We start from the raw sequence: 9,294 nt of genomic DNA, 5'->3' as shown, positions 1-9,294 counted from the left end.
TTAGTGCATGCAATTGAATGCTGTTAAGGCTAAAGTTAGTGTTGTGGTGATTTTGACAGATGTATGGACACAGAGAAGACTGCAAGCAAGAGAGGTGCTGTAGTAGAAAAACACTACATTTGTACAAAGGACAATACCTGTGAGGCAATATTCCCTCTAAGCTGCGCACGTGCGCAATTGCACACTGCTGGCACGGTCTCTGCACACAGAAAATCTGCCTTGTGCACAGAAAAAATATCTAACCCTGAATTGAAATTAAAATGAAAACTTTAACAATTTGGGCAGCACGGTGGCACGGTGGTTAGCACTGTTGCCGCACAGCAAGAAGGTCCTGAGTTCAATTCCAACATCAGGCCGGGGTCTTTCTGTGTGGAGTTTGCATGTTCTCCCCGTGTTTGCGTGGGTTCCCTCCGGGTACTCTGGCTTCCTCCCACCGTCCAAAGACATGCAGCTTGAGGGGATAGGTTAATTGGAAAATCCAAATTGCCATTGTGTGAATGTGCGAGTGAATGTGAGTGCGAATGGTTGTCTGTCCCTGTGTGTTGGCCCTGTGACAGACTGGCGACCTGTCCAGGGTGTACCCCGCCTCTCGCCCTATGACAGCTGGGATAGGCTCCAGCGCCCCCCGCGACCCTGAAAAGGATAAGCGAATGGATGGATGGATGGATGGACTTTAACAATTCTGTTTTGCAGTGTGAGTCAGTAAGTGACTGGCTGCTCCCGTATGGGATTAGAACGATGCCACCTTATCCCATATTCCAGCCAATAATGCAATTCACATTCATATATACGCAGCTAATCAACGTCGTTGACAGCGTTGACAGGCTATGACAGCGTCCTTACATGCCAACACCGGTGTTTTAGCGAGCAAAGCGGCGTGGCTGATGTGGAGCGAAGCCATGTTAATGACAATGTGTACAAAGTGTGGACTTTATACCAGTTTTTAAATTGTGTTGATAGGTCACGTAAAACCAGAGTTATGATAAAAAAATATATGCAATGTTTGTTTTTCTTCCTGAATACTGTCGTTGTTTATATTTACTGCAGGAAGAAACTGTAAAAACGGCCTTTTATAAGGAAAACGCTCGAAAGCGCTCTCCGCGTGTGAGCAAAAACAACACCAAAAAAACCCCCCACCCTTTCCTATTGGTGGAAAAATGTACCATGTCGACCAATCAAATAAATGATATGGCAGCATGGCATTTAGTTGTTTAGGAAGGAGGGAAGTTTTAGGAGTGACAGCGGTGTTTTGAGAGCGCAAATCTTGTGTAGTTAGTGGGCAAAAATAATTTGTGTGGCATCAAATTTGATGCAGAACAGCTGATTGTTCTGTAAATAGTTTGAAATGTTTATTTAAAAAAACGCCTTGGCTGCATTTTTAGGTAAACAGCTGCAAAAAACTTTGCATAACTCAGTTAGTTACTTCTTCAAAAAAGTAACTATATAATTAATTGCCCAACATTGGTCATTATATACTGTATTTTGCAGACAGAGAGTTACAGGACTCTCTCCCAGACCACAGACTCACAATGCAAGTCAGAGCTTTATTACAAAAAAAAAAAAAGAAAGTTGTGTTTTCAAATTTGGAGTTCAAGTTATTTTTACTTCCAATAGTGTTAACACACTACACAGGTCATGAACAAGATTTTTTAAATTTGCATTGTAAGTGGGCTAAAGCAGTTAATTAAAAGTAGTCTAACATAAATGTAAATGCTGTAATTTGATTATTTTAATAAACCATGTAACTTGGATGGATTCGATGCTGGCGTGACCACCGTTCACACGTTTGCTGTTGCTCACAGTGGTCCAAGGGACCGCTCAGGGAGTTTGTGTGTTCGCCCAGACACATGAAAAATTAGAGGGAACATTGGCTGCAAGGTTTCATGTTGGTGTCATTATACACATGACATCTCAGCTTTTTTCTCAGCATGGGCAATCAATGTAGGAAACCACACGCTGAACATCTTTGGTGAACAATAATTGTTTATTGACATGTTTTTTTCACATGTTGTGCAGTTTTTTCTGCAACCAATTAAAGTGTCTAAAGACATGGGAGATAAAAGAGGGCATTATATTTGGTTAGATATAAATGATAAATAATACCATTATCCCTTTTTGTATAATATCTATAATACATAGGGGTGTTTTTTTATTTATTCTTTATATTACTTTTAAATATATGTTGTGTCACTGACACAGTCAGAAATTTACTGTATAGATATTTCTGGCTGAGTCTGAAAAGATGATCGCTGTCACATACTGAGTGAAGAGACTCAACGGGTCATTTGGTAAAGAGTGAGAGGTTTGACTGATGGTCTGTACAGTGCAATGGACCCAGAGATTGGATGAACAGACAATTGACATTTTGTCCTCTTTAATTCACTTCTTTGGATCTATTTCTTCTACATTTTCACCATCGCTGCTGTTTGTTGCTTTAACACTGGAGCATAATTTCATTTATAATGTGAAGAAGTTCAAAAGTTTCAAATTGCCTCGGCTCAAAAATCCATCACAACAAACCTAATTTATTTTTTTAGCAAATTTCTTGGCAAATTCTCTCTTTTGTTCTTGTTTCTTTGTCCCAAACTGCACATTTTCATATCTATGTGTGGATTAATATGCAACACTTTGCTTAAAGTCAATCACTTGACACCCACAGGGAGAAATGAGAGGAAATAATCTCTCAAAATCATTCAAACCATGGCACATCCTCATCGCTCAGAGAGAAGGAGGGATGAGGATTTTCTTTTATTATTGAAAATAAGTATAAACTTGTTGGAACTATTGTGATTTTTCTTCACTCCTTACTAGCAGTTTTTTCATGTTTAGTACCTTTAAAGGTGTTTTCAGACAGTAAGTGGGTGCTATAGCCCATAACGTTCACAGTGCACGCACGACAGCTGTTGGCAGCTGATGTCTGAGGGAATCATGGAGAAACTTTTTTTGGATCTTAGAGACAAACAGAGAAAAAAAATGAAAAGGCAGTACACACATCTCACTGATCATTAAGCAGGAGTTTCAAAGTTTTACTCTCAGTTAGGCTAATAAACAATATATATTGTTAAGGAACTTTCTTTGGGTGGTGTTTCAGAGGTCATTTGCACAATAAGTGCAGTCTCAATTTCAATTCAAGTGACCTCATTCACCGGTAGCTATGATTCATTGTCTGTCTCCAGCACCGAGGACACAGAGATACCTTAGACCTTCCCTGTAATGGCTTTGAGATAGAGGCTTTGCATATTCACCATGCTTCTGCTTCTACATGGACCAAGCAGCACTGTTTCCTTGTTTGAATATTCTTAGTTTGACATCCTTAGTTTGTTACCCTTGAAATAAAGACACTGAAACTTGAAGTTTTTGTCATAGTGATAATGTATTTAGGTTACAATAAGTGCTATTTTTTCACTATGTGATCATAAAAGTGATCAAAGATAGATGCAGCTTATGGGTTGGAAAAATTAAGCTAATACAGAAGTGCCTTAAACATGCTTTATATCTGAAGGCCACCAGAGGGCAATAACTTTGGTTGCAATAAGAAGTCTATGGGGAAACAGCTTTCTGACTTGATTGCGTGAAACACTTTCATGAGTGCGCAGTTACTCATTTTGTGTCATATTAAATAAAAATGCATATATAATTACTAAATAAAATATTATCTGCAGTATACTTATTGGTTAATGATTTATAAATGACAATTTAATTCGAATCAATTCAATTTTTATAGCACCATATCACAACAACAGCTATATAATGTAAGGTCAAACAGGTAAAACAGATGACCCCCCTATGAGCAAGCTGTTTGGTGACAGTGGGAAGGAAAAACCCTTTTAGTAGGAAGAAACCTCTGGCAGAGCGTGGGACAGGGAGGGGCAGCTGTCTATCCCCACCATTTGGGGACAAGGGGACGAAGACAGGACAAAGACACAATGTGGAAGAGAGCCAGAGATTTATAATAACTAATGATTAAATGCAGAGAGTTATATAACACCTAATGAGTGAAAAAGAAATACTTGACACATCATGAGAATCCCCCAGCAGCCTAGCTCTATTGCAGTGTAACTAAGAGAGGATTCAGGGTCCTTTTAGTTAGCATCAGTGCTAACTAAAAGGAAAGTTCTGAATCTAATCCTAAAAGTGGAGAGGGTGTCTGCCTCTGACACTGAATTCAAGTTGTTAGCCAATGAGCAGTGTGACATCAGTTTGGGTTTGTTTTGTTTTGTTTATTAAAATGGTGGATGTGAAAACACTAATCTCAAAGTTTCAACAAATTTTTCAATATAGTTGAGGCTAGTGCCTTGTGAAGGCCATACCAGAAGCTCTTAGCCTCCTTTATTTATTCCAAAACCAACTTTGATGTGTTTGGAACCCATCATTGCCCTGTTGCAATACCCAGTTGTGTCCAAGTTCCAACTATTTAGCTGTAGGTTTAAATTGAAAACTTTGGAAGCGGTCCTCCTTATTCATTAGTCCTTCCATTTTGTGCAATGTACCAGTATAAGGGCATGATGTTACCTGTATCATGTTGGAGAGCTGCTCGAGGGTTCTTTGAAAGAGACAAAGATTGAGGTATTTGGCTTTTTCTTGTTCTGGCCAAATACCTCAATCTTTGTCTTGTCAGAAAAAAATACCTCTCCAGAAAGCATTTGGTTTGTCCGCGTGGAAAGTTCCAAATTTCAGTTGAGCTTGAAAGTTTATATTTTAAAGCAGGGGCTTCTTTCTTACTTAGCATTAGTTGGTTGTTACTGGGTTGTTTCTCAGCAAAGTCCTTCTCATCTGAGGGTGACAGTCTGGGTTTTCTTTTGATGTGTACTTAACACACAATTGATTGTCTGTTTGTGATATTCCAATGCTAAATAATATTTAATATAGTGGGCTCTCCTGGATCACATATGCTTTTGTGACTGATGATACTAAATGTTTTAACTCATGTTAAAAAAAAAAAGTATGATCAACTGGAAGTGCTCTTGTTACATTTAGAAGCGACAGCAGCTCAGGCAGGAAATGCCAACATTCTCCTGACTCAGTAACTGCAGAGTTTCAAATCTCCTCTGGCATTAACATCAGCACAAAAACGATCTGCCAGGACTTTCATGACATGAGTTTCAATGGCAGTTCCTGTGTGTGATGTGTAGGGGCCCCAGTAAACTTATTCTTGCCTAACCACTTGGAGAAAAAGTGTCAGAGCCTTGTTATATTGTGTTTAAAAAAGCACCGTGCCAAGGCTTATGCAAACAAGAATACAAATGCAATTCTTATGTTCTCTTCCTTGATCAAAAACCTTGCATTCCTGTAGTCTCATGACAGCGAATGTCTCTACAGAGCAAATAAGTCTCCTTAAACTAATGAGACACGTAAACCTTTGAACCGCAAATTGTATTTTTTCCATTACTGTTTGTACTTATTAAGCTCTTAATTAGTGACCATGAGAGGTAACGATTGGCATTGTTCAAACCTTGCAATGAAGTGAAATCATTACCAAATTTCAAACTTTTTAATAGACAACCATTACCATGAGTAACATGTTTACATTTCCCTATGAAATCAGTGCAGCGTAATGTTAATTGAACATTTAATTCCAGCTCCACAGTTGTAATCAGGGTCTTGTAAAGTGGCACTTTATTGTGAGCTAATTACTGTGTCTTGGGAAATGTAAAAATCTAATTGAATGAGATTAACAGAAGCAAGGTTCACGTATATAGTTAAATCCAATCCTCACTACTTGAAACTGATCATCTGAGAGAAACTCTCTTGCTAAGTTGGCACATGCAAACACACATCCTCTGAACCACCCACATATACGCACACTGCAACTGTATGCAGTTTATGTGTCTGCACTTCATAATAGTCCATTAGCCTCCACTAAAAACACAAATTAGTTGAGATGAAGAAACAGACCCAATGGGGTTTAGAGCTAATATGAAGCCATAAAACACACAGGCACACACAGTTTCACTGAGCTTGTCAATAAAGAGGTTTAACTGGAATATTACTGTCTTTTCATAGCCATGTTATGCATCCAATTGTCTTCAAAAGCGCTTCTTTTTCTGTTTATGCTTTTAGATGGGTGCCTTGTAGAGTATTTTATGCATGTGCATTGGTGTAAGCCTGCACATGCACAGTTTGTGTGTCTGAGAGTAATGAAATGGATGAATGGTAAAAGGAAAAATGCAAAGTAGGAGAGGCTGGAGAGAAGTGACATATATTCTTTGGCCTGTGAGAGACAAAAAGACAGACAGGAGTTGGAGCAAGGTCACTGAGGTCATTAATTGCTCTTTTTATTTTTTGCTCCTTAGAGTAAAAAGCAGCAATTATTATGTGCCTCTTTTTCAAACACAAGCATGGGAAGAAAAGTAGAGAGCAAAGAAGTGTCATCAGAGTAATTTTGTTTTCAAATTGCAGAGGTCTGTGGGGAAAGCAAAAAAAAAAAAAAAAGCAGTTTGTGCAATCCTTGACATTCTCATCAGACCGAAGCTCAGAAAAGAGGTGTTGCTCTTTTCTCTGAAGAGACCTTGAGAGACAAATTTCATTTTCTGTGTTTCAGAGTCTCTGCTGGTGTCTTCATGCATATGTTACTCTCAGATAACAGCTGAAATGCCCGCCATCTGTAATTGTAGTCTGGTGGCCTGCAGAGAAGACAGAAGTGTCAGCAGGGCATGCCAGCAAATTGCCAGAGTGGCTTTTTCCAGACTTTTTGTGAGTGGGTTTCTGTTTTAGTGTGTGCTTGTGGATATGTGTTTGTTTGGTGGTTATTTGACATTTAATTGTAAATGTGTTTATTTTGGTGGCATGGAGTGATTTCTCTTCTTCTGTTTACTTGGGATAGCTCTTTGACTTGTCTTCAGTTTTGTTTTTGTGCAGTGTTCATGATGATTACCCATCATCCAAGTAACAGTTCAGAAAATTAATATTAGAACAGGAACGATTAAACTACTCACCAAGTTTAATTTTAAAAACAGAAAGAATATATGGAAAGGACACTCAACAACTTAAATGTGTCTTATTTACAAGTGTATTTTTTTCTATATGGATGCTAAAGCATAAATGAAAACTCGTGGAGCAGTAAAACATTTTCAGGTGCTGGACCACACCTTGAAAGACACCCCCCCACCCCCACCCCCTTTCTGGCTGCACATCTATGAATGGCTTCCTGCTGAACGTGTCAGATAATTGTCATCTCTGTGCCTCATCCTCCATCCCTATTTCTTAGTTCTCACCTCCTATTGGTAATACCAGAGGGCTCTGCCTGGCCCAGGAGTCATCGCTGATGCTCACAGTGCCCTATTAACACATTCAGCAAGCAGAGAGCAAGAAGAGTTTTTGCATAACTACCTGTATCTAGAAGTCTGCTTTTTGGGGGGCTTTTTATGCTCATAGCTGGCTCCTAATACAAGTAGGTTTTTTCTGTTTGCTAATCTTTTGTGCATATCATTTGGTGTGCTGGTATGGTCTGGTTTTTACCCCTTTTGTTCCATTTTGGAAACAACACTGATCAAATAAAACACTTAAGCTGTGGGCTGTAAAAACACACTTAGACGAGAGGCTGCGGGAAACTGCAATAAGTGACAATTCTCTGTGGGTTCATCACTGCAAGGAAGCCCAGTAAACGCAGTCATTAAAATCTTGTGTATATGTCCTCACACTGCTCTGAACTCCAATTCTACTTTTGCACTGAGCTGATGTTACCTTGTCAGCTGGGTTTATGCTGCATTATAGACTTTGATTAGTGGGAATATACAGCCCTATGAAAAACCAAGTGCATCCCATCATAAACTTGTAGAAACAATTGTTTTGTATAAGACTTTAAAAGTCTCTCATAAGCCTTACTTATCGCCCCAGGAGATCTTTGAGGTCAGCCGACCTGATGCTTTTAGATGTTCCCAGGTATAAATTAAAGACAAAGGGAGAGAGGGCGTTTGCTGTGGCTGCACCCAGACTGTGGAACAGTTTACCTCCTCACGTCAGACTCTCCAAAAGCCTAGAAACTTTTAAAACCGCTCTTAAAACTCACCTCTTTTCATTGGCTTTTAGAAAGGTTTAATTTATTTGTTTTATATATTTTTATTTTATTTTTATCAGCGAGGTGTTATTACGAAATTGTGTTCTATTGTATTTTTATCTGTATTTACTGTACAGCACTTTGGTCAGCCTTGGTTGTTTTTAAATGTGCTCTATAAATAAACTTGACTTGACTTGACTTGACTTGTAGGGGAATTTTGACCCATCTTCTTTACAGCATTGCTGTAAGTCATTAAAATTTGTGTGTATTTGTTTATGCACAACACTCTTAAGGTCATCAGAGCATTTCAATCAGTTTCTTGATTCTGTTATAGATTTTCTAACATACCTGTCATGTTTGCCATGTGGCAGGCAAGAGATTGGACCCATATGCAGGACTTGCAGGACACAGGGGGAGGCACAGAGACATGACTGACAGGGAGACAGAAGGAACATGGAGAAAAGTTACTAGATGTGGAACATGTGGAAGACAAAGTAACAGAAACCTAAATTGTAGGAACTAAGAATATAACATAAGCAGAAAACAATAATGAGAATCAAAACCATGAATAACAATAATCAAGGAATATAAATTAATCCACAACCACAAAACACTGAGTCGCAGACCCAGTGCCATGACAGAACCTGGGATCATTGTCCTATTGCATGATCTAGTTTTGACAAACTTTAGCTTTCAGACTAATGTCCTTACAGTTGACTCTAATTAGTTTGCCATGCAGAGTTTATCATAAACTCAATAACTGCAACGTGCCCAGATCCCGTCGCTGCAAAACAAGCTCAAAACATCACACCTCCACCACTTGGCAGCAGGTATGAGGTCTTTGTGCCATCAATATGATATGCATTATGAGAAACATCTCCACTTTGCTTTTGTTTTTTCAAAGTGCTTTTTTCCAGAAGTCTTGAGGTTTTATTCAGATTCAAATTTGCAAACCGAAGTCATGCTGCCATGTTCTTCTTAGAAAAAAGAATCTTTCTCCTGGAAACACTTTCACACAAGCCAATTTTGTTCAGTCTTTTTCCAGTTGTGCTGTCATGAGCTTTAGTGTTTAACATGCTAACTGAAGCCTGAGAGTGTGAGGTGTAGCTCTTGGGTATTTCCCTGAGCATTGCACGGTCTGACCTTGAATGTGATTAGCAACACCTGGCTACTACTTACCCATTTTATTCCCATGGAAGCAGTAAGGGTGTGTTTAGGTTTTTCACTGGACTGCGTAGAGTCCTGTGAAAACTTTCTTTCTTTTCCACATGACTGTAATGCTTTCTCACTGTTTATGT

Source organism: Aulonocara sp. 'chitande type north' Nkhata Bay, linkage group LG13, assembly GCF_057382095.1.
Source record: "Aulonocara sp. 'chitande type north' Nkhata Bay isolate Kocher_YH1m ecotype deep benthic linkage group LG13, A_spYH_male_GT1.1, whole genome shotgun sequence".
Taxonomy (NCBI): Eukaryota; Metazoa; Chordata; class Actinopteri; order Cichliformes; family Cichlidae; genus Aulonocara; species Aulonocara sp. 'chitande type north' Nkhata Bay.
Note: the sequence above shows the minus strand (reverse complement) of the source record.